This window comes from Schistocerca cancellata, chromosome 6 (assembly GCF_023864275.1).
Source record: "Schistocerca cancellata isolate TAMUIC-IGC-003103 chromosome 6, iqSchCanc2.1, whole genome shotgun sequence".
Classification (NCBI taxonomy): Eukaryota; Metazoa; Arthropoda; class Insecta; order Orthoptera; family Acrididae; genus Schistocerca; species Schistocerca cancellata.
In genome coordinates this window covers 397,840,307-397,864,041 of record NC_064631.1, presented here as the reverse complement: position 1 = coordinate 397,864,041, position 23,735 = coordinate 397,840,307, and positions in this window count along the sequence as shown.

Here is a 23,735-nt window from a genome sequence, read left to right as displayed (position 1 = left end):
AGCCTGTTTAATTACAAATAAGAAGACATACATTTTCCATAAAAATCGCAATTATCATGTATTTGATGAATTTTATGTTTAATGACGTAGCATTCAACCGGACGAAAAAAACGAAAATAATAATGATAGAAGCGAGACCTGATACAGCAGTTATCAGTCACGTGAACTTTCTGTATTCTACATTTCATGAAAATGGTCGCAGAACAAGCACTTTGTTTAAAAACTAGGTTCAGCCTGGAATCGAACTCTAACTACGCACAGAGCGACCGAGTGCTTTACCACAGAGCCACACCGTCAGGTGAGAAATATGGCCCTTATTTTAGGATATTCATCGTGGTTGGAACCCTTCAAAGTCGATTTTCACGAGAATTTTTGAGAGTTGCATCGAACTGATATGGGAGAGGTATGTTTGAGTTTCAACTCCACATACCATAAATATAAAAAAAATTACCAACATCCCACTGCCACGTGGATCCCATGTCAGAGGTACGTTAGCTGTTGTACGACGTGCTCGAAGCGCGCCCTCTAGCGAAGCAATCGCACCGACAGCAGTGCTGTCGCGGGCGGTAGGACGCTTCAGGAAGAAAGGCGTGCTGTGAATCCAGTGTTACAATGAGAATTGAAAAGAATTCTGGAAGACCTGAGAAACAGAGGGAACAGATAACATTCAATTAGAATTTCTACAATCATTTTGGGAAATAGCAACCAAACGCTCTTCGGGTTGTTTTGTAGAATCTATGAGACTCGCAATGCACTATGAGACTTCGAAAAAATATCATCCACACAATTCCGAAGACAGCGAAGGTCAACAAATACGACAACTGTAGTGCAATCAGCTTAACAGTTCATGAATCCAAGCTGCTGACAAGAATAATACACAGAAGAATGGAAAATAAAATTGAGAATCTCTTAGGTGACAATCATTTTCACTTTCGGAAAGGTATGAGCACCAGAGAGGCAATTCTGATGTTTCAATTGATAGTGGAAGCAAGAATGAAGATAGATTAAGACCTGCTCATGGGATTTGTCGACCCAGGAAAAAGTTTGGCAGTGTAAAATAGTGCAATACATTGGAAAAGTTTGAGAAAAACCGGAGTAACCTACAAGGATATGCAAGGATATACACCGAACAGCTAAAGAAACTTGTGCACCTGCCTAATATCGGGGTAGGGCCCGCAGAAGTGCAGCTACACGACGTGGCTTGGTCTCGACTAGTGTCTGAAGTAGTGCTGGAGGGAATTCACACCATGAAATCTGCAGGACTGTCCATAAATCGGTAACAGTACGAGGGGGTGAAGATCTCTTCTGAACAGCACGTTGCAACGCATCCTAGATATGCTCAATGATGTTCATTTCTGGGGAGTTTGGTGGCCATCGGAAGTGTTTAAGCTCAGAAGAGTGTTCGTGGAGCCACTCTGTAGCAATTCTGGACGTGTAGGTGTCGCAATGTCCTGCTGGAATTGCCTAAGTCCGTCGGAATGCACAATGGACATGAATGGTTGCAGGTGATCAGACAGGATGCTTACGTACGTATCACCTGTCAGAGTCGTATCTAGTCGTATCAGGGATCCCATATCACTCCAATTGCACACGCCCCACACCACTACAGAGCCTCCACCAGCTTGAACATCCCCTGCTGACACTCAGGGACCATGTATACATGAGGTTGTCTCCATACCTGTACACGTCCATCCGCTGATACAATTTGAAACGAGACTCTTCCTACTGGGCAACATGTTTCCAGTCATCAACAGTCCAAATCGGTGTTGACAGGCCCAGTCTTCAGGTAAAGCTTTGTGTTGTACAGTCATCATGGGTACACGAATGGGGCTTCGGATACGAAAGCCCATATCGATGATGTTTCGTTGAATGGTTGGCACACTGACACTTGTTGATGCCTAACATTGAAATCTACAATAATTTGCAGAGGCGTTGCACTTCTGGAGTGATGAAACACGCCAACCACACCATGACAATCTGATGTTAGGGTTTGGGAATGGCTAATACTAGTAGAACCTTGTCTGTTGTCAGGTGTAGGAGGTGTACTTCGTGGTTAAGGTGTGATCCCCTTATCGCACTTAGGAAAACGCAAAATGCGGAAGGATATGAACACATTTTCAATCATTGTGTAATGCGTACAGAAGAGGAACAGTTCGGACACGACGACTGTATCAGCATAACAATGCACCCTGTCAAAAAGCAGCATATGGTTTGTGGATAATAACAGTCCTGAGACAGACTGGCCTGCCAGAGTCGCGATCTGAACCCAATGGAACACGTTCAGGATGGATTAGAACGTCGGCTGTCCTGCAGACCCCAGCATTCAACATCACTACGTTCTCTGGTTCGGCTGTTGAGGAAGTAGCCATCCATCCACAGACATTGAAAGTATCTCCATCAAAATTCAGGCCGTCATAAAGGTGAAAGGTGGGCACATCCCATATACACTGAAGAGCCAAAGAAACTGGTACATCTCCCTAATATTGTGTAGGGCCCCTGCGAGCACGCAAAAGTGCCGCAACCGACGTGGCATGGACTCGGCTATTGTCTGAAGTAGTGCTGGACGGAATTGACACCATGAATCCTGCTGGGCTTTCCAAAAATTCATATGAGTACGAGGGGCCGAGATTTCTTCTGAACAGCACGTTGCAAAGCATGCCAGATATGCTCAATATTGTTTATGTCTGGGAAGCTTTGTGGCCAGCGGAAGTGTTTAAACTCCCAAGAGTGTTCCTGGAGCCACATGAATGGATGCAGGTGATGAGACAGAGTGCTTATGTGTGTGTCACCTGTCAGTGTGTCCGCCCCTGGTAGCTGAGTAGTCAGTGTGACAGACTGTCAATCCTAAAGGCCCGCGTTTGATTCCTGACTGGGTCGGAGATTTTGTCCGCTCAGGGACTGGATGTTGTGTTCTCCAATCATGCTCCAATCATGCTCATCGACGCCCAAATCACCGAATTTTCGTCAAATCCAAAGACTTGCTCCAAGCGAATGGTCTACCCGATGGGAGGCCCTAATCACACAACATTTACATTTACCTGTGAGAGTCGTGTCTAGACATATCAGGGGTCCCATATCACTCCAACTGCATACGCCCCACACCATTACAGAACCTCTACCAGCTTTAACAGTCCCCTGCTGACGTGCAGGGTCCATGGAGTCATGAGGTTGTCTCCATACACATACACGTCCATCTGCTGATACAATTTGAAATGAAACTCGTATGACCAGGCAACATGTTTCCAGTTGTAGTGGGCACTTCTGGCACCGAATGTAACAGCAACACAAAATGTAGCGGGAAGAGGTAGAAGGCACCGTTTTAAGACTCATCCAAGCTTTCCAAGTGATTGATTGTTTCCAGCTACAGTGCTGCATTCCCCTCAGTCTGCATCACTGGGTCCCGCAATGCTGAGGACACCACCTGAGTGACCCGGCAAGCACTTTGCTAATGTGTCAGCCTTGTACAGCCATGCTGATATGGTGATATCAGGGCTGTGCCGGCAGTTGACTCGTCAGCCTTCATCCTGTGCTGCCTCAGCACCGCCCACTGACAACTGCAAGGTGGCCCACACCGTGCGTCCCCGCCAGTGTGGCTTGGGTCGTAGCGACAACAAGCACCCGTGATCCGGTAGCTGAATATGCGGCCCTCACCCTGGATGTCTCGAGTGCATATGGGGAGTCAAAACGACTGCCCACGTTAGTGAGCCATGGAGTGGCCCATTGTTGGCTGGCTACGGACCCTGTGTCGGCCTCAGAGGGTTGAACCAGCTACCCACGGTGGACTGGAACGCTGGCACCTCATCTGCTGCTGTGTGTAGCAAGTGGTGTGACACGCCCCACTGTCCAGGAGTGCTGTCACATTTGAATGCCCCGTGTTGGCCTCAGAGGGTCGAACCAGTGACCCACCGTGTACTGGAATGCTGACACCCCACCCGCTGTTGTGTGTAGCCGGTGGTGTGACACACCCTGCCGTCCAGAAGAGCTGTCAAACTTGAATACTTTGTTAGTGAACTGGCACCTATTTATATGTGGCTGTGCGCCTCTGTTTTGCTTAACGTGCTGCTCCATGTCACATACTCATAACACTTTGGTTAGCCAGTGGGCCCCTTCTCCCTGCGACTTGCGCCATGCAAACTGCTGCGTGTTCTTTTTCCAGCGGTTCTAAGCCCCTGTGGCCTCTATTTTACTTTGCAGCTGCTGGTGAGCGTAACTCACTGTAAACAGGCCTGCGCCTGGCTGTAACTTGCGCGCTCAGAAATATTGCACCAAAATTGACTTTTCCGATCCCAAATGGTAGTACCGCTACACAGTAATCAACGGTCCAGAGTCGGTGTTGGCGGGTCCAGGCGTCGTAAAGCTTTGTGTCTTGCACTCTTGATGAGTGGGTCTTTCGCTCTGAAACCCCATATCGATGACGTTTCGTTGAATGGTTCGCACTCTGGTGGCCCAGCACTGAAATCTGCAGCGATTTGCAGAAGGGTTGCACTTCTGTCACGCTGAATGATTCTCTTCAGTTGTCGTTGGTCCCGTTCTTGCAGATCTTTTTCCGTTCGCAGCAATGTCAATGATTTGATGTTTTACCAGATATCATGGTACTCTTATGAAATGGTCTTACGGAAAAATCCCCACTTCATCACTACCTCGGACATGCTGTATCCCATCGCTCGTGCGCCGACTAATACACCACGTTCAAATTCACTTAAATCTTGATAACCTGCCATTGTAGAAGCAGTAACCAATCTAACAACTGCGAAAGACACTTGTTGTCTTATATATGCGTTACCGACCGCAGCTCTGTGTTCTGGCTGTTAAAATATCTCTGTATTTGAATACTTATGCTTGTACCAGTTTCTTTGGCGCTTTAGTGTAATATATGCACAAGAACCAAGAGGGAACATTACGATTGGAAGACCAAGAACGAAGTGCTAGGATTAAAAATAACGGTGCAAGACAGGGATGAAATCTTTCACCCCAGCTGTTCAAACTGTGCATCGAAGAAGTATTGACCGAAATAAAAGAAAGGTTCAAGAGTGGGATTAAAATTCCGGATAAAAGGCTATCAATGATAAAAAACGCTAATGACATTAAGATTTTTGGTGAAAGTGAAGAATAATTTAGGACGTGTTGAATGGAATGAACAGTATTATGAGAACAGAATATGAGTAGAGGGTAATCCGGAGAAAGGCGGAAGTATGACGAGGAGCAGCGAAAATAAGGTAACAAACTTAGTATCCAAATTAGAGACAGAGAAGAAGACGAAAAGAAGAAATTGCTCTACCTTATGAAGCAAAATAACACATGACAAACAAAGCAAGGTGTACATAAAAGGAAGACTAGAACAGGCAAAGTGGGCATTCCTGGCCAAGGGATAGCTAATATAAGACATCGGTCTTAATTTGAGGAAGAAACATTTGAGATTGTAGGCCTGGAGCACGGCGTATATGGCAGTGAATCAGACACTGTGGTAAAACCGGACTGACCAAGATATAATCAAGCAATAATCTTCTCATTTCTCCAGGCCTTTTTCGGGTATATCTCCTCCTCTTCTTATTTGAACTCAAGGCTTCTAAACCCCATTATTCGCTATTGCTAGCTGAAATTTATTGCAGAATCTAGTTAGTCTTTCTTCTCTATCATTCCTTCTACCAAGGCCATATTCTTCCGTAATTCTGTTTTGCGTTTCTTTCCCCTACTATAGTCTTCCGGTCATCCATGATTATTATTCGTTTCTGTTTACTTACTGAATTACACGTTGTTCGAGTTGATTTTCCTTCGATTTTGATGAGAATAATCCTCTCAATAAACTGTTCTCACTAACTAACTCTCTGTCCTATCTCCTTAAACGTGACGAATCCTAAGTAGTGGATCAGGTAGGGTTGTGGTCAAGACAACGATCTTATCTCCCTCTGCCCCTCGGACAATTCGGGGAATTGCGTGAAGTACTTTCAAGGTCAGGATGTAGCTTGATACCATTCACGTGTTCTTCCCATATTTGTAAGGAACTTGTGTGTGCTGCATTCAAGATTAGGATTTAACCTCATAACCATCCCAGACTCTCAGGCAATTGTGAGAGTAAAAAATTGTAGGAAAATGACAGTCACCCATCCACTGTTAGAGTTCTGGTCAACATAACGACATGAGATGAGGTTATCTCCTGCCACCCCAATGATAGGATGATAGGAAACTACGCCCTTTCCCCTTTTCTCTCTAAGTCCACGGGATGGCTTAAAATGGCCAGTACTCTCTGCCTCCCCTTTTCTCTCTAGTTCAGCTGCATGAGCCTTACTATTATTGTTCTGTTCACTGTAGTAAAAGGATCAAGTTTCTTTTGGATAACAGGTTTGTGACTATAGCAAACTAATTTTTTGTTTATTAAAAACAGTTTTTTTAAAAGATTTCTAATACAGTTTTGTTAATACATTTTTATTAACAATAATTTTCAAAATTTTACACTTCACTATTTTTTGTACTTCAGTGATATCTGGGAATCTTCTATAAAACTTATATACATGTTTTAAACGATTTCCAGCAGGTACAGAGATGCTTCTTATAGAGAGAGATAGATAGCATTTACATTAATACTAATAAAGAATTTTTTTCTGATTTGTTTTAGATACTGTTCATTTTCCAATTTAGAACAAAATTTCTTTACACAGTTATTATTCATTTATACAATTTGTTTGAGGCTTTACACGGAAACCAAGATATTAATAATACTAACTGGCATGACTAGTATCACACACAGACAGACAGACATGTATATAGTACATAAAAATATAAACATAAATGTATAGTGTGTCATCAGTTAATTCAGGCACTCATGTGCATATATACCTTACTGCTATTTCACATATACTTTGAACGACATACACTATTTAGCAATATCAGTATCCACCCACTTTCAATAACTTAAATGAATAGTGTGAGAATGGGTGGGTTCCAATCCTGGCTTAACAGATGACCTCTTTGTCATTATGGTGCAACAGACTGACTTTCTGCTGTGATACAGTGTGTACCACATGGACTCTTGATCGAAACCTTACCTAGTGCACCATCTTCCAAAGTCGAGACAGAACACTACCAACACCATCAAGCTAGCACCCCTAGTAGTCACGGATCATTAGAACCACTGTGGCCGCAGGACACACAGCCCTAGGCCGCCTTTGGATGGCACTTTGTCTCTGTGGTATACATACATGTTCTATATGAGTCTCAGAAACTCAACGATGCATGACCCATCCATCCCGTGTTTCATCAGACTGATAACTTTTTTTAGTGTTACTCCATAATGCTTATGAGCCACATATCCAGACAAGTCGAAAGCTTCAGGGTCTCAGCTTATTATTTCATATGGATCACAGCACTTCACCCAACAGATGAACTGTCTGTATCCATATACAGTGATTTTGGATCAATGACATTAGGTTCCGCAAACCCGTGGTGGAAATGTTACATATGGAGTTTTGAAAGACCCAGTACACATACACCAACACAGGCAGGATTCGTGAACTCTGCTTAAAACCTTAGCCGTCTCTCGAGTGACTAATCCTTGATTGAAGATGGTGGCCCACTTAAAATTTGGCCTGGAAATATCATCCCCTACGCCATAACGCCCTTCCGAACGATAAACCAAGTGAATTTCATGGTGGATTCTTAAATGTTTTTTTGAAAACTGATTTCTTCATTACTTTTTAAACATTCTTTTCAGTATTCACCTCTATATAACTCTTCGGATATGGCTCAGATGGCTCTAATAATTTCCATTTCCAAACTGAAGCACTGCTGGAGTTTTCTCTTGTGCATAATGTATCTATTTTTATCTGTAGCATTGTCATCAGCTTGGGAATGGAACCATTACATGCAACTATGGTCTCCAGACATAGCAGCAGCAAGTTGCTGTGCGTCTCATGCAAATTAGTAGGATCTACCAATTCTGCCTCCACGACATATTCTACACCAGAATCCGCAACCACATCTTGGAACTTCTCCAATCTGACGATTTCGTAACAGCACAGTCATCTTAACCCTCCAATCGGCGCAGATTTTGCATGGTGTGACCATATAAGTTGTTCACATCCAGGTATATGATGTAACTCAAATTTACAGAAGCCTTTTACTCCTCTTCAATCATCCATGGGCTTTTTGTCTTGGTGTATCCACACACACACACACACACACACACACACACACACACACTGGAAAACTCCACTATGAATCCGACATTACAAAAAGAGCGGCATGCTTGAGGGGGGTGCATGAGCACATAACATAGAACAGCACTGTGGGCCATTGACGATTTTGGGAAGCTACTTTCCGAGACGGGTTGACAAATATTAAAAGTGTCACCATATTGATAGCCTGCATTTTGGTTATTTGTGTCGGCCTGCAAAATCGGGCCACCAAAAGCATCAGCAACCACAGACTAATTTTTATTGTGCAAGAGAAAATGATGAATACTAATTGTTATGCATCTGCCCCTCAACGATTGGCATCATTCCCTATGAACTCACACTGGAGAAGGGATCAAGGCTTCAAATGGCTCATTCAGTTGTGTCTCAACATGTGCAGCACCAACGCATCCCCCTTAGACACATCATCAACAGCGACACCTAGAAAGAAACTGGATCTCAGAAGTAAAACATGCAAGCACAAATTATTGTACAAGAAGAAGAAATATCAATTACTACATACATATGCATTCGTTAATAGCAGGAGCCATCTCTTTGAATTCATACTACAAAAATTCATCATTGGTTGAGATGGATAAATCTGAGAGATTTGTGTCATGGGTTGGGAAATGTTAGCAGCATCTGCCCTACGATACATCTCTATAATATTATTCCAGACTCCTACAAAAAATAGCTCTTCAAAGCATCATAGACATTTTTAATTACCTAACAGTCTTATATGATTTACTAATACGACTTCCATATTCAGAAGTCTAGAGTTTGAGCCAAGCCATGTGAGCACACAGTAGAGACCTGGTCAACTCTACGTATTTCTATAAAGAATACACTCATGTTGATGTTCTGATGCAGGTGGACTGGGCATTGTATCAACTTCAGTCACAGGTTGCAGTGTTGATATACTCTGTGAGTGCACAGTGGTAGGGCTGGACTGGACTTCATCTGTCCCCACTGCCACAACCTTGTTAAAAATTCTAAAAGAAAAATTATTCTATTGCATAACCATATTATTATTACATATATACACATTCAGAGAGAAGAAAGAATAAATAAAAAAGTCTACTGATGATCACAAAATTCGCCAGTTAAAAGTTCCGTTTCATCAGTTCCAAGCAATCTGCCACCCTCTGAAGTATCAATTAGCTCCATTAGATCTTATAATGTAGTACCCTGCATTAGGGGTGACACTACACTCTCATCTGTAACAAAGAAAATTATATTGCAGTTATATACAATAAACACACACACACATATATATGCATTGAAAACTCAGCTGCAATACATACCTGCAGTATCTTCAAATTGAGGGTGCTTCCTAGCACCTTCTGGAGCTTATGTAGTCTTTCTGAGATTTGCACTTCATCTCTTCTTTTACAATGCAACAGATGTTACCATATCTCAGACTAGATCAGAAGTGGCTTCTGGTGGCAAAATACCTCTTACATATAACCATAAAACTGCTTATATCTAGATTACATGCTAGATTTGAACCACCAGGAAACAAGAATTGTTAATCACTACTGTGTGTGCACTGGCAAGTTTGTTCCTCCGAAATTACAACCAACAAGTGTTTTAGCCATGAGGTGACACACAGGTGATGGAAACCTGTTACCAGACCACACTTCCACTGCCACCAGCTCTGGTCAAAGAATATATTATTATATTTTGTAACATTGGTTCTGGTGGCACATCATGCCCATAAAGTCACAGGTGGCATTAGGCTCCACTCAGCGTCCCACAATGTCCACACCCTATCATGCAGTTGATATCATCTGCAGAGACTGGCACATGTCAGCATGCATAAGAGGATAGTGGTGCATCAGACACATTTGTATCTCTGTTAACATAAAGAAGCTGGGATATACATATCAGGTGGTGTTTGCCAAACATGACTGCAGTGATGGAGAAGAAGTATGTCCACTCACATTACATCATTGAATTTTTTTACATAGAGAGCAGGTCATATAGATCCTTGACAACAGGTAGCAATGGATCATTGCACTTCCAGTGATGTGTAGAAGAGACATCTAAAATTGTATCTGCCATCCTCAATTAATTCCATAGGCAATGTTGATAATTAGTTATCTATGCACATATTGAGACCTGTAAGAGGTAGAGGGGGTGGAGCTAAATAAATACAAAGATTTTTAAAATAAAATTTCACAGTAATATAACGTTTTTTAAAAAAATTCATTTATTGTCAAGCTAACTTGAAAGTGTTTGTACATTATCTGAAGTACAAATAAAATCATTTTTGTCTTCCACATCGTATATCTGTTTGAGACAGGGAACAGATGGACATTTGTAAGATTCAAGGTTGAGAATAGACACATTCTTGTAGATTTCTAACAACCATTACACTTTCTCATGGGCCTTGATTTAAACAGTGCTATCTGCGTGGTCAAAATTTCTGAACTACATCACCATACCTTCATAAGACATTCTAACATTATCCCAGAATTTTGCTTGATGGAAATGCATTAACAATTATACTGTGGTTTTTCGAGTCTTGGCACACTTTACTGTTCTAAAATGCTTCGGCGAAGCAACGATTGTAGACAGCGTTTTTATTACACACCCAGCTTTTCTGAATGTGACAAAGGCAATTTCGTTAAACACAAATTGACCACACTCATCATATAAGATCTGTGTGTCCACTATGATATTCACTATCTGAGGTGTCATCGTGAAATGCTTTGTATGTGAAGCAGAATTTGTTAATTTATACAACTCGCTGCATGGTCACTGTTGTAGGAAATAGTTCATCACACAATCTTGTAGCAATAATGTATATGCTGAAGTGCTTGAGGGGAAATTGTCTGGTAATTTAGATTCAGCGCAGATATCTGCTGGCCCTGATTTTACAATTTCATTTCGTTTAGAGCAGTCTATCATGCCAATTGGCAACAACTATTTAAATTGGCGTAGGTTGAGTGTGCATCCAAATTCAAAAATACTAACAAGAGTGAACCTTCCATACATGCTGTACAGTAGGTTGATACTGTTATTATACCAGTCAGTCCATAAATTATCCTGTGTGTAAAATTCAGGATTCAAGTAAACTATTGCCTTTGTTAGTTGCCAACTGTTGACTACAATGAATTTATTTTTTTATATTTCCCCTCCTGCACCAGAATAATGAATCAAAGTAATTCTAGTTGACCTCCTGAAATGGATGTTCCAACAGTTCTCATGAAAGGGAACTTAATGACAGTTGACTATCTAAACTGAAAACATGTAAAAATTTCAGGCACATCTAATCTGTTACGGAAATATAAGGCATTTCCCACAGCAGTTCCCTCAATACAATTTTATTCTCTTCTTGCTCTCCTTGACTGTACAAGTTATTATACATCACAGTTCAAGCCAGAATTAGTCTGTGTTTAGCGTTCACGGTGCTAATTTATTACCTCTAAACTACCTCATAAACATTTTGAGTATAACAGTCACTTGTTGATCTGTCTACAAACCATCCTAAATTTTTTGAATAATCTAGGTCTGAAGTTCATGTGGAAATGTACGTTTCGAGGGTCAATGTGATTCCAATATTTCTTGTGAGGTCTGTCCTGACACCAATCAGTTTGCATCTTATTACTTGAAACTGAAATGTGAACTCATTATATTTACGGTGCAATGCTGCTTTCGAGGTTCCATCCTTCATTTCAAAAGTTATTTCCAAGTACAGAAAACCGTTGCTCTAAATTGCTCAATCATTTTGATATTCATTGAAAATCTGTATCTTATCATTATTATTAATCATTGTCGAAGCGAAAGGTTTGTGGGAGAAATATTCCTGGCAACTGATTCACTCATCATATTGAACTGGAGCTATCACATTCAAATAACATCATTGCATACTTTCAATCCTATCAGTTCAAGGAGCTTGTAATTCTTTATTATCATGTTGTGCATCCACTCGAAAGTGATGTATTGACAACAGTGTGTATCAGTATTATACCTCATATCCATTCTACTCCCCCCATGAACCATGGACCTTGCCATAGGTGGGGAGGCTTGCGTGCCTCATCCATACAGATAGCTGTACCATAGGTGCAGCCACAATGGAGCGGTATCTGTTGAGAGGCCAGACAAACTTGTGGTTCCTGAAGAGGGGCAGCAGACTTTTCAGTAGTTGCAGGGGCAACAGTCTGGATGATTGACTGATCTGGCCTTGTGACACTAACCAAATCAGCCTTTCTGTGCTGGTACTGCGAACAGCTGAAAGCAAGGGGAAACTACAGCCGCAATTTTTCCCAAGGGCATGCAGCTTTACTGTATGGTTAAATTATGATGGCGTCCTCTTGGGTAAAATAGTCCCCCATTCAGATCTCTGGGTTGGGACTACTCAAGAGGACATCGTTATCAGGAGAAAGAAAATTGGCGTTCTACGGATCGGAGTGTGGAATGTCAGATCCCTTAATCGGGCAGGTGGGTCAGAAAATTTAAAAAAGGGAAATGGATAGGTTAAAGTTAGATATAGTGGGAATTAGTAAAGTTTGGTGGCAGGAGGAACAAGACTTCTGGTCTGAAGAAACTGCAAAAAGGTGGGAATTTAAGGAGATAAGATCTGGATAAACTGACAGAACCAGAGGTTGTAGAGAGTTTCAGAAAGAGCATTAGGGAACGATTGACAGGAATGGGGGAAGGAAATACAGTAGAAGAAGAATAGGTAGCTTTGAGGGACGAAATAGTGAAGGCAGCAGAGGATCAAGTAGGTAAAAGACGAGGGCCAGTAGAAATCCTTGGGTAACAGGGTTATAAATACAAAATCAAATAAAGGTAATGCAGAAGTAGGTTTAATAATGAATAAAAAAAATAGGAGTGCCGGTAAGCTACTAAAAACAGCATACTGCACGCATTATTGTGGCCAAGATAGACACGAAGCCCACACCTACCACAGTAGTACAAGTTTCTATGCCAACTAGCTCTGCAGATGACGAAGACATTGATGAAATGTGTGATGAGATAAAAGAAATTATTCAGGTAGTGAAGGGACACGAAAATTTAATAGTCATGGGTGACTGGAATTCGATAGTAGGAAAAGGGAGAGAAGGAAACGTAGTAGGTGAATATGGATTGGGGGTGGGGGGAAGAAATGAAAGAGGAAGCCGCCTGGTAGAATTTTGCACAGAGTGTAACTTAATCATAGCTAACACTTGGTTCAAGAATCATAAAAGAAGGTTGTATACATAGAAGACGCCTGGAGATACTCGAAGGTTTCAGGTAGATTACATAATGGTTAAGACAGATATTTAGGAACCAGGTTTTAAATTGTAAGACATTTCCAGGGGCAGATGTGGACTCTGACCACAATCCATTGGTTATTAACTGTATATTAAAACTGAAGAAACTACAAAAAGGTGGGAATTTAAGGAGATAAGATCTGGATAAACTGACAGAACCAGAGGTTGTAGAGAGTTTCAGGAAGAGCATTAGGGAACGATTGACAGGAATGGGGAAAGGAAATACAGTAGAAGAAGAATAGGTAGCTTTGAGGGACAAAATAGTGAAGGCAGCAGAGGATCAAGTAGGTAAAAGACGAGGGCCAGTAGAAATCCTTGGGTAACAGAAGAAATATTGAATTTAATTGATGAAAGGAGAAAATATAAAAATGCAGCAAATGAAGCAGGCAAAAAGGAATACAAACGTCTCAAAAATGAGATAGCAAAATGGCTAAGCAGGGATGGCTAGCGGACAAATGTAAGGATGTAGAGGTATATCTCACTAGGAGTAAGATAGATACTGCCTAAAGGAAAATTAAAGAGGCCTTTGGAGGAAAGAGAACCACTTGTATGAATATCAAGAGCTCAAGTGGAAACCCAGTTCTAAGCAAAGAAGGGAAAGTGGAAAGGTGGACAGAGTATATAGAGGGTCTGTACAAGGGTGATATACTTGGGGATAATATTATGGAAATGGAAAAGGATGTGGATGAAGATGAAATGGGAGATATGATACTGCGTGAAGAGTTTGACAAAGCACTGAAAGACCTAAGCTGAAACAAAGCCCCAGGAGTAGACAACATTCCATTAGAACTACTGAAGCCTTGGGAGAGCTAGCCATGACAAAACTCTACCATCTGGTGAGCAAGATGTATGAGACAGGCGAAATACTCTCAGGCTTCAAGGAGAATGTAATAATTCCAATCCCAAAGAAAACAGGTGTTGACAGAATTGAAAATTACCGAACTATCAGTTTAATAAGCCACGGCTGCAAACAACTAACACGAATTCTTTACACACGAATGGAAAAACTGGTAGAAGCCGTCCTCGGCGAAGATCAGTTTGGATTCTGTAAAAATGTTGCAACACATGAGGCAATACTGACCCTACGACTTATCTTAGAAAATAGATTAAGGAAAGACAAAGCTACGTTTCTAGCATTTGTAGACTTAGATAAAGCTTTTGCCAATGTTGAATTGAATACTCTCTTTCAAATTCTGAAGGTGGCAGGGATAAAATACAGGGAGCGAAAGGCTATTTACAATTTGTACAGAAACCAGATGGCAGTTATAAGAGTCGAGGGGCATGAAAGGGAAGCAGTGACTGGGAAGGGAGTGACACAGGGTTGTAGCCTATCCCCAATGTTATTCAATCTGTATACTGAGCGATCAGTAAAGGGCACAAAAGAAAAATTTGGAGTAGGAATTAAAGTCCATGGAGAGGAAATAAAAACTCTGAGGTTTGCCGATGACATTGTGATTCTGAGAGACAGCAAAGGAATTGGAAGAACAGTTGAATGGAATGGACAGTGTCTTGAAAGGAGGTTATAAGATGAACATCAACGAAAGCAAAACGAGGATAATGGAATGAAGTCGAATTAAATCTGGTGATGCTGAGGTTATTAGATTAGGAAATGAGGTGCTTAAATTAGTAAATGAATTTTGCTATTAGGGAAGCAAAATAACTGATGATGGTCGAAGTAGAGAGGATATAAAATGTAGACTGGCAATAGCAAGGAAATCGTTTCTGAAGAAGAGAAATTTGTTAACATCGAGTATAGATTTAAGTGTCAGGAAGTCGCTTCTGAAAGTATTTGTATGGAGTGTAGCCATGTATGGAAGTGAAACATGGACGATAAATAGTTTGGACAAGAAGAGAATAGAAGCTTTTGAAATGTGGTGCTACAGAAGAATGCTGAAGATTAGATGGGTAGATCACGTAACTAATGAGGAGGTATTGATTAGAATTAGAGAGAAGAGAAATATGTGGCACACCTTGACTAAAAGAAGGGATCGGTTGGTAGGGCATGTTTTGAGGCAACAAGGGATCACCAATTTAGTACTGGAGGGCAGCGTGGAGGGTAAAAATCGTAGAGGGAGACCAAGAGATGAATACACTAAGCAGATTCAGAAGGATATAGGTTGCAGTAGGTACTGGGAGATGAAGAAGCTTGCACAGGATAGAGTAGCATGGAGAGCTGCACCAAACCAGTCTCTGGACTGAAGACCACAACAACAACATCCATTCTACTACTTCATACGAAAACATTTCAGAATTTCCTGGTCAACAGATTGCAACTTTAGATGGTCTAACATGTGGGCAGTCATTGGAAAGCACGTTGGGTTGCCCAGGACCTCAAACAGTTTATATCTTGGTCCCACTGTAGACAAGAATCTGTAGATTCCATAAATTAAGTTTTCATTGAGATATGAATTTGTTGCTATTTTACACTGACCACGAATCGTTGGTTATACACTCCTGGAAATTGAAATAAGAACACCGTGAATTCATTGTCCCAGGAAGGGGAAACTTTATTGACACATTCCTGGGGTCAGATACATCACATGATCACACTGACAGAACCACAGGCACATAGACACAGGCAACAGAGCATGCACAATGTCGGCACTAGTACAGTGTATATCCACCTTTCGCAGCAATGCAGGCTGCTATTCTCCCATGGAGACGATCGTAGAGATGCTGGATGTAGTCCTGTGGAACGGCTTGCCATGCCATTTCCACCTGGCGCCTCAGTTGGACCAGCGTTCGTGCTGGACGTGCAGACCGCGTGAGACGACGCTTCATCCAGTCCCAAACATGCTCAATGGGGGACAGATCCGGAGATCTTGCTGGCCACGGTAGTCGACTTACACCTTCTAGAGCACGTTGGGTGGCACGGGATACATGCGGACGTGCATTGTCCTGTTGGAACAGCAAGTTCCCTTGCCGGTCTAGGAATGGTAGAACGATGGGTTCGATGACGGTTTGGATGTACCGTGCACTATTCAGTGTCCCCTCGACGATCACCAGTGGTGTACGGCCAGTGTAGGAAATCGCTCCGCACACCATGATGCCGGGTGTTGGCCCTGTGTGCCTCGGTCGTATGCAGTCCTGATTGTGGCGCTCACCTGCACGGCGCCAAACACGCATACGACCATCATTGGCACCAAGGCAGAAGCGACTCTCATCGCTGAAGACGACACGTCTCCATTCGTCCCTCCATTCACGCCTGTCGCGACACCACTGGAGGCGGGCTGCACGATGTTGGGGCGTGAGCGGAAGACGGCCTAACGGTGTGCGGGACCGTAGCCCAGCTTCATGGAGACGGTTGCGAATGGTCCTCGCCGATACCCCAGGAGCAACAGTGTCCCTAATTTGCTGGGAAGTGGCGGTGCGGTCCCCTACGGCACTGCGTAGGATCCTACGGTCTTGGCGTGCATTCGTGCGTCGCTGCGGTCCGGTCCCAGGTCGACGGGCACGTGCACCTTCCGCCGACCACTGGCGACAACATCGATGTACTGTGGAGACCTCACGCCCCACGTGTTGAGCAATTCGGCGGTACGTCCACCCGGCCTCCCGCATACCCACTATACGCCCTCGCTCAAAGTCCGTCAACTGCACATACGGTTCACGTCCATGCTGTCGCGGCATGCTACCAGTGTTAAAGACTGCGATGGAGCTCCGTATGCCACGGCAAACTGACTGACACTGACGACGGCGGTGCACAAATGCTGCGCAGCTAGCGCCATTCGACGGCCAACACCGCGGTTCCTGGTGTGTCCGCTGTGCCGTGCGATTGATCATTGCTTGTACAGCCCTCTCGCAGTGTCCGGAGCAAGTATGGTGGGTCTGACACACTGGTGTCAATGTGTTCTTTTTTCCATTTCCAGGAGTGTATATCGACTGTTTGATACAATTCATAAATTTTATCAGTAATATTCCACCAAATGTAACTCTTCAAGAAACCCAGAAGTGGTTCTATTGAATAGCGGCCCTGTTGAACCTTCCTAGCTGAAGTCTGTTGTCTGTTTTGTCGCTATAACTCTGTTTTAAATGCATTTGCATATAACTTAAACCCTATTACAGATTGTTTAGTAAAACACATTTAAGTCATCATTATCATATGAGCCAGGGGATATTTTCACTGTTTCATTGTTCAAACTATGGCTGCCACCATAAGCCAACACCAATATCCAATAGCCCCGCAAACACTGAAATGGAATAACTCAACCAGATGTCTCAGCTACTGGTAGAACCCTCAGTAGTTTAACCCATATTCTTCTTACACCCTTCTACTTCAAATCACTTTCAGCTGCTTACAACACTGTTTGTATGCAATCTTTTAAACATCCATAGGTATTTTATTCTGATTCTTTATTGTACAACAAACTGTGTTCATAACGTGTCAAAAATTTATCACATTGCCTAATTTAAGTTTGGTACACATTGCTTTATTATCTGTGAACACTCCATATTTTGCCCTATACCTATATCCCTTGTTTGACTTTCCTTTCATAGATATCCCCTATTCACGAAAACACACAAATGACACATATGCCATTCTTTGAAAACAGTGAAATGTTAAACACAGTTTGATCATCTATCATGATTGTTTGCTAAATATTACTGTCTGGCTGGCTTTATCAGCTAAAAGTTGTAGCATGATGTTCTGCCAATACTTTATTTGCAGTGTACACTAGATTGTGTTCCTTCCATGCCTGATCTAGTGGATTAATTCTCTTATTGCTACAAGCTACATGCTGTCTCAGCTTCATTTGAAGTCAGCAGTAATTATACCCATGGATGTGCAGTTCAGCTGGGAGCTTATTGGGAATACCATCCCCACCCCTGATGTGCTTCCTAGCACTCATAATGCTGCATTGTTTGAGGTTTGCACATCCTGTGACATATACCAAATCATTAACATTCATAGAACTGTTGTGTATGACAGAAAGCTGAGCCACTTAACTAAAGCTTTGTTTTCTCAGCATCTTATGGAAGAAACAGGTTCTGTTCAGAGTTTCTCTGTAAGTCTTCTATGTATAAACCCTCAACACTGTCCTTTAAGATATAAGTTTTTATGTTCGTTCATTGCAGTCTGGAAACTGTAAATATCTCTGTTCACCATTTTGGCAGATAAGGCCTCTCAGATGCAGTTTTGCATTTTGAAATATGTGTCCAATCACCTACATTGAATTTCTGCTTGTGTGGGTCGACCATTTTAATATAACTATATACTGTATTTAGACGTTCACTGTCACAAACATCCTGTTGTATTATGTTTATTTTGGTTATAATTCCCAAAAATTTTCTTTGTCATTCTGTTCAAAGGTTCCACAATACTTATTTTTATGTAGGAGAATACTGAGAAGTGGTTTATTTTGTACCACTCCATTGCTGTCTTGAAATTCCTATTGTAAAATTCGTCCCCATGGTTGATTTGAAGGTTGTCAGGGCAAGGATTTGTCCCCAACTGTAGCAATGGTTCAGACACCTGAGCAACTTCTTTCCCAGTCTTTGCTGCTACACTGAGGACCCAGGTGAATATGGAATACGCATCTGAATATGGAATACGCATCTGTAACCATTAGAATACACTATTTAAGACAAAAAAACTTGTGCATCTAGAAGGAATTATCCAAACAGGACAGAAATCAGTAGATGTGTCTACATGCACAGACAAACAAAAGCTTACAATTTAAGAAAAATTGCATGATTTAGTCAAGAGGAAAAGCCTCACACATTGAGCAAGTCCATAACACTTTGGTCTACCACTGCCCTTTATGCAACCAGTGATTCGGCTTGGCATTGATTGACAGAGTATTTGGGTGTCCTCCTGAGGGATATCATGTTGAATTCTGTTCAACTGGTGCATTAGATCGTCAATTACCGTGCTGCTTGGAGGACACTCCCCTTAATGCTCTAAATGTTCTCAATTGCAGAGAGGTTCAGCTATCTTGGTGGCCAAGGCAGGGTTTGGTAAACACAATGACACGTCATGTGGAGGAGGCCATTATCTTGCTGAAATGTAAGCCCAGCATTGCTTGTGATGAAGGATAATAAAATGGGGTACATAATAATCGATACACCACTGTGTTGTAAAAATGCCACAGATGACAACCAAAAAGGTCATACTATGAAAATAAATGGCACTCCAGACCATCACTTCTGATTGTCAGGCTGTATCCTGGGTGACAGTCAGTTTGGTATTCCACTGCTGTATGGGTCATCTCCAGACGCGGCTTTGTTGGTCATCAGGGATCAACTCGAAGTGGGACTCATCACTGAAGACAATTCTACTCCAGGCAATGAGATCTACAGCTGAAGACATGTTTGGAGATGCCCTGCAAAGCGATGATCATGACGACAAGTTTTTATCATAATCATGAACTTCTGAAAAACATTTACACACTCAAACACAGCACTTAAACTTATTTAAATAGAGAAAACATGAATTTTGTTGAGGTAAGTAATGATTTAAAGGCATTACCTTAGATCATTCTAATTTCCAAGACTATATCACATATTTTGGAATACTGACTGAGTTCTCATACACACTGAAAATGGTTAACAAATTTAAGAACTGACTTGCCTTGAGTATGAAGACGTTGAGACGCTGCTGGTGACGTGATATGGCTGATGAGGATTATCTTCACATCTGAGTATGGGTGACAATGATTACAAGAAGCTCTTGTGCTTGTTGATGCCTGTCGATGCCATTATGCTGGAGGTGGTCACACCCTGTATTGACATCACTTTTAGTTCAGAAAATGCTGTGTTCTGCAATTTAAATAATAGAGGCGACTCTTTCACATTATCTGGTGCTGCCACTTCAAGTATTAGATTGGGTTTCACTAATTCTGTATTCTCAGCATTACTAATGTGAGGACAAAGCTCAACTCACATCTGCAACCTCTGCCTACATATCTGTATCTATCTTTTCCATCATTTGCACATGGCCCTTCATAACTGCATTTACATTACTTTACTGATTGAAAACTACTAAACCTGAGACAGTGTCAGTCAGTTTCTGTTACAAAATAACAATTGCATTACTTTCTTCATTCAGTTACGTTGCTTGACATCACTTTCTAGGTGTCATGGTTCCCCCAATATGACCCAATATGACCCTACATAGAGAACTATGAACTATGAAAAATTCTGAACATAATCTTTGCTTATGTGACATATATATTGGTATACTATATTTTAAACATGAACTCCTGGAAGCATCACCTGTATTGCCCATCATTCAATTTCCAGTTTTATCAATAACGAGGAAGCCGACTGCAGGTGATTCCAGTAGTCCCTGTATGTTGTTGTTGTTGTGGTCTTCAGTCCTGAGACTGGTTTGATGCAGCTCTCCATGCTACTCTATCCTGTGCAAGCTTCTTCATCTCCCAGTACCTACTGCAACCTACATCCTTCTGAATCTGCTTAGTGTATTCATCTCTTGGTCTCCCTCTACGATTTTTACCCTCCACGCTGCCCTCCAATGCTAAATTTGTGATCCCTCGATGCCTCAGAACATGTCCTACCAACCGATCCCTTCTTCTAGTCAAGTTGTGCCACAAACTTCTCTTCTCCCCAATCCTATTCAATACCTCCTCATTAGTTACGTGATCTACCCACCTTATCTTCAGCATTCTTCTGTAGCACCACATTTCGAAAGCTTCTATTCTCTTCTTGTCCAAACTAGTTATCGTCCATGTCTCACTTCCATACATGGCTACACTCCATACAAATACTTTCAGAAACGACTTCCTGACACCTAAATCTATATTCGATGTTAACAAATTTCTCTTCTTGAGAAACGCTTTCCTTGCCATTGCCAGTCTACATTTTATATCCTCTCTACTTCGACCATCATCGGTTATTTTACTCCCTAAATAGCAAAACTCCTTTACTACTTTAAGTGTCTCATTTCCTAATCTAATTCCCTCAGCATCACCCGACTTAATTTGACTACATTCCATTATCAGTCCCTGTATATGGTTATAAATTCATGGAATATCATGACACCTCCTACATGCACTTCATGAATATATTTTAAATTCACATTGCCCTGTCTGAATGTAATAATAAGATTTGCATGATCTCTTACCAACTGCCGGCCGGGGTGGCCGAGCGGTTCTAGGTGCTCCAGTCTGGAACCGTGTAACCATTACAGTTGCAGGTTCGAATCATGCCTCAGGCATGGATGTGTGTGATGTCGTTAGGTTTGTTAGGTTTAGGTAGTTCTTAGTTCTAGGGGACTGATGACCTCAGCAGTTAAGTCCCATAGTGCTCAGAGCCATTAGAACCATTTTTTTTCTTACCAACTGCTTCAAAATCTAGGAATGTTTTTGGTGATAATAAAATATGTGAAGTTCATATGGAGGCCAAAACAAAAATATTTCTTTATTAGCTCCTGATTTTTCACTGTAACGTTGTCAAATATGAAAACAACTGTTAGTCTCTACTTTTTCATGTGCTTTTGCTGTCTGGTATGTTACACAATCAATGTCATGCAAAATCTTGTGTAATAGCTGGTATTACTCTTCCTAAAGTCAGATGTTCCAACAATTAAAGTTCATATATTATTTGGAAGTAGTATTCCGTTATTCTTCTTCTGGTTATCAGTATCACTGCAGGACCAGTTGGCTACCACAATACCCTTTGTGGTGGGGGTGTTCCATTCACTTGGTCATGATGATGACTTTGTGTTTACATTAGTATAAAGAGGATTTTATAGAGATATAAAAATACACACATGTAACCCGTACAGTTTTTGTTTTTTTATTTATAAACACTCACACATCTGGTTATATAAACATACTTAAATAAGAATGTAGTCCTGCACCTATATCTGGCACAGTTGGTTCATACATATTTACGTGTACTGATACAGAACATGAATAGCAGAGTCAAGTGATGGTTTCTTCCAACGGATGAAGAGTCTGGAGCTCTAGCCCCAACAGATTGCTCCATATTTTCTCGTAGAATCGGTACACATACAGTTGCCATCATAGCCAAATGTATGGAGTATGCTGGATCATGTACCTTGTATACATTACATTTTTAAAAGTGTGATCTTGTAGATGGGTGCACTCTTTCTCATTAAATAGTTTAATTGTTTGTGGGATGTCTCCAGCAGTGATCCCATTATCACTTAGTATCACTGAGGGAGAGGGAGAATTTCTGTGGGTAGAGCTCACAATCTGTTATCATTCACAAACTGATGTTTAAACTGTAGATCACATTAAACAGCATTGTTTTCATGTCACACTGCTGATGTGTTGACTTCACCTCATCCGTACAGCAAAAGAAAAAAATTATGAGTTGCATGTATCTTAACTTTTTTATAACTACGTTTCTAGTGATCATCATTACTGGTACTTACATGGCGGTTTTCTGTCCGCAGGGAGTGCTGATACGCACTTCCACATGTTTAGCTTCTGAGAGCTCATAGTCGACTGGGTTAACAATTTATCAATAGCTATAAATATGTATAATATTAGCAGCAGTGCGTGCAACTTTAACACATAAAAAACTATATTAAATTTGATTTTGTTTGGGTATAATTGAAAGAAATGTTCTGTTTGACACTCAGTTTATCACTACTGCACATGCAAAATCAACAAAGTTATGAGCCTTGATACTATACCCAATAAAAGCACAGTGATAATACTTGTTAATGTAAGCAAGGAAAGCGTTTCTGAAGAAGAGAAATTTGTTAACATCGAGTATAGATTTAAGTGTCAGGAAGTCATTTCTGAAAGTATTTGTATGGAGTGTAGCCATGTATGGAAGTGAAACATGGACGATAAATAGTTTGGACAAGAAGAGAATAGAAGCTTTTGAAATGTGGTGCTACAGAAAAATGCTCAAGATTAGGTGGGTAGATCACATAACTAATGAGGAAGTATTGAATAGGACTGGGGAGAAGAGAAGTTTGTGGCACAACTTGACTAGAAGAAGGGATCGGTTGGTAGGACATGTTCTGAGGCATCAAGGAAATCATCAATTTGGTATTGGAGAGCAGTGTGGAGGGTAAAAATCGTAGAGGGAGAGCAAGAGATGAATACACTAAGCAGATTCAGAAGGATGTAGGTTGCGGTAGGTACTGGGAGATGAAGAAGCTTGCGCAGGATAGAGTAGCATGGAGACCTGCATCAAACCAGTCTCAGGACTGAAGACCACAAAACAAAACAACGTAAATGGATGACGTATACTTCAAGCTCTGAGCACTAAAGCATCTGCCCATACTTTGAATATATCGATTAAGTCAGTCTTAAAGGAGAAAGCAACAACAATCACCATCCCATAAAACTGTAGAGGCCGAATAATA